The sequence below is a fragment of the Grammomys surdaster genome, unplaced genomic scaffold (genome assembly GCF_004785775.1).
Source record: "Grammomys surdaster isolate TR1022 unplaced genomic scaffold, NIH_TR_1.0 126198, whole genome shotgun sequence".
NCBI lineage: Eukaryota > Metazoa > Chordata > Mammalia > Rodentia > Muridae > Grammomys > Grammomys surdaster.
Window position 1 is genome coordinate 5,063,652 of NW_021621003.1, and position 3,400 is coordinate 5,067,051.

The 3,400-nt window shown below is 43.9% G+C and overlaps 1 pseudogene; it reads left to right on the forward strand.

The window, feature by feature from the left end:
• The first annotated feature begins 1,257 nt into the window (after positions 1-1,257).
• Positions 1,258-1,747, forward strand: LOC114613237 (annotated as a pseudogene).
• The last annotated feature ends 1,653 nt before the right edge of the window (positions 1,748-3,400 follow it).

Consider the following 3,400-nt stretch of genomic DNA (forward strand, 5'->3'; position numbering starts at 1 on the left):
CTTGAAGCTTGATCAAAATAGAAATACTGACCTCAGGCCATGGGTAATTTTATCACCAGTATCTACAGCATCAACGCTCAGCAGAGCAGCATTCTTTAAATTCATAAGCTTACTATGCAAAGTTAAAACCTCCAGAGAGGTGTGAGAATTATGCCAAATACACTGTGTCTTTAAACCTTTTCCTAATTATATGACTATCATTGTAAATTTTAGAACTAACATGAATCCAGTGGTATTTGGCATGACACTCCAGGTGGCTCCTTACTCTTAAACTCTGAACTTCCTTCCAATAATATGAATAGGATAAAGAGCATCAACCTGTTTTTCCAAACACCTATCTAAATCCTCTTGCATATTCAGCACATTAGTAACATTTTTTGGTAAATGATTAATAAAAGTAGCTGTCTTAACTTCTTTCTTTTTCTTTGTGCATGACTACTAAACAGACCATAACGAACAACAACCCACCATGCTTCTTAGGGCCCTAACATTTATATACCCTCTGAAGAGTCCTCAAAACTCCAAATGTCACACACTCACAGAAACTCTTTGCAGCTGGCAAAATCACACCTCTGCTAGAGCATGAGGCAAATCATAGTCAGCCTCTGTGGACAATCTGAAGCAACCCCATATCTCACACCTGGGATTAAAATGAAAATGCCTTCTTATCTTTCTGTGGGTTTTTTCTTACTACAGTCCAGACATTAGAATAGTAGGGAACTGGCTAGATAAAAGAGAGGGAGTTTAAGAGAGGTTAGGGGGAAGTGGGATGAGAGTTCATTATATGCAATTTATCATGAACTATGTATGATATTTGTCAAAGGACTTTTCAAGTTACGGAATTCAAGGCAGGCCTTGCACATTCTCATTCCTGCAGCTTGCTGACCATTGCTCCTGGACACACATGTACACAAGGAAGTTCTTGTTCCGATCCACCCTCAGTCACCCTGTTGTTGCCATTGAGCTCTGTATCTCTGACTCAAGACTTTCTCATCTCGATCCATTCTTTTAATAGAAAGCACTTTTCTGTTTTATAAACATGAACTCAATAATTCACAAGGGCCCTTTTCTATAAGGGGCATATGGCGTGATTTGCCTTTGCCTTTCTGAAAATATATGCAAAAAGTTTATAATATATTGGTGCGTTTCCAAACAATTTCAATTTTTATAAATAAGTCAAGACAAACATTAAGAATATTTTCCTTCTGGGGAGGACAGTGGGGGCGCGTTTTGGTTCGCGAGGATCCGGGCTGCGAGATGCCGTACAACGAGAAAAAGTTGCAGGCGCCGTCCGGGCAGCCGGCAGAGATGGCTGCCGAGCTGAGCATGCGGGGCCCCAAGAAGGGCAGCATGGCCAAGAGGCGGCTGGTGAAGCTGGTGGTCAACTTCCTCTTTTACTTCTGCCTGGACGGGGCCGAGCCCCTCGGAGCCCTGTTGCTGGAGTGCTGCAGAGTGGCCCAGGAAGAGCCGGGCGGCTTCTCTATCAGCTTCGTGGAAGACCTCAGCAGGAAATACCACTTTGAAAGCTGCAGCCAAGAGCAGTGTCAGGAGTGGATGGAGGCTCTGCAGCGGGCTAGCTATGCGACGGAGCCTCACCTTCTACAGGAATGAGATCAGGAAGATGACCGGCAAGGATCCCCTGGAGCAGTTTGGCATCTCCAAGGAGGCCAGGTTCCAGTTGAATAGCCTGCCTAAAGATGGACAGACTGCTTGTATTGGCTCTCAGTTAGATGTGTTGGACTGACCCTCTCTGGGCCCCTGGCTACCCTGGGAGGTGTTTTTTTTTTTTTTTTATAGGTTTAAATACATCTGTTCAAAGGTCCAGAGGAGGTGGGCAGGGTCTGTGGTCCTCGTTCTCCATGCCATCTCCCTGCCAGCACCCCTTGAGTATCTCCATCCAGGGACTGAGCCTGGTACAGCTCCCCTGCCCATTGCCAGATGAATGTACAATGCTAAATAAAACTGTGAACCCCACTCCTGCTGATAGAGCAGGCCATGGGCGCTGGCCGGCAGTGCTGAGCCCGCTCTTTAATTTTTTGAATTTTTTGAAAAAAAAAAAAGAATATTTTCCTTCCTTCATTCCCTTGCTTCCTTCCCTCCTTTCTTTCTTTCTTTCTTTCTTTCTTTCTTTCTTTCTTTCTTTCTTTCTTTCTTTCTTTCTTTCTTTCCTTCCTTCCTTCCTTCCTTCCTTCCTTTCTTTCTCTCTCTCTCTCTTTCTTTCTCTGTCTCTCTGTCTCTCTCTGTCTCTCTCTGTCTCTCTCTGTCTCTCTCTCTCTCTCTCTCTCTCTGTGTGTGTGTGTGTGTGTGTGTGTAGAACTAAAATGTGAACATAGGGCTTTGTGTGACTTAGGCAAGTACTTTACCACTGAGCTATATCTCCAGCCAGAGAACAGGTATTTAAAAATATGTATATTTCAGCATGACCAGCTACTATTTCAAGTTCCTGCTGCCATGAATGACTTGCCTGTGATGAGAGACTGAACCCTCCAACTAAGAGCCAAAACAAACTTTTCTGTCCTTAAAAACTTACACATACATGCACTCCCACATATGCATTCATGCATGCTTGCAACACAAATACACAGACACACACACACAAACATTCACACACACTCTCACACACACATACACACACAGAGGCACACACACACTCCATTCACACATACACACACACACACACATACTCACACAGAGGCACATACTCTATGCACATGCACACAAACTCACACACACATACACACATAGAGGCACACACACACTCCATACACACACACACACACACACTCACACAGAGGCACACACTCTATGCACATGCACACAAACTCACACACACATACACACACTCCACACACACACACACACACACACACACACACACTATGCATTTAAAGCTATCATTGAGCTCCATGTAGCTGGGGTAACTTTAACCTTGACCTTTTGAGCCTCCTCCCTCCACCTCTTTTGTTCAGGGGTAAAAGGCATGAACCCCCATGCCCAGTCTATAGGTCCTGGAGATCTAACTTAAGGCTTTGAGTATTGGCAAACATTTTTCTAACAGTCCTCTGCCTACAACACAAACTTCACAGCAGAACTCGTGCTCAAGCACAGTAATTTCTTTGTTTTCTCTTGCTCCTCAGGCTTACTAACAAACATGGGTTGTCAAATGGAATTGAGTTCAGTATTGGTGGGAAAGAATTTCAGAGTTATTTCTAGTAATTCCCTTGCTCCCTTAATGGACAAGCATGAGATATTTTTTTTAAAATATGTGTAACAGATTTTATTTTGTTAACACTTGCTCTAATCCTTACTTTGTAAGATAGAAGTTTTCTATCCCCACTGGTAACACAGGACACCCAAGGGGTCAGGCTCCCTTCAGGGCCAATGGTCTGCCCTCCCATGA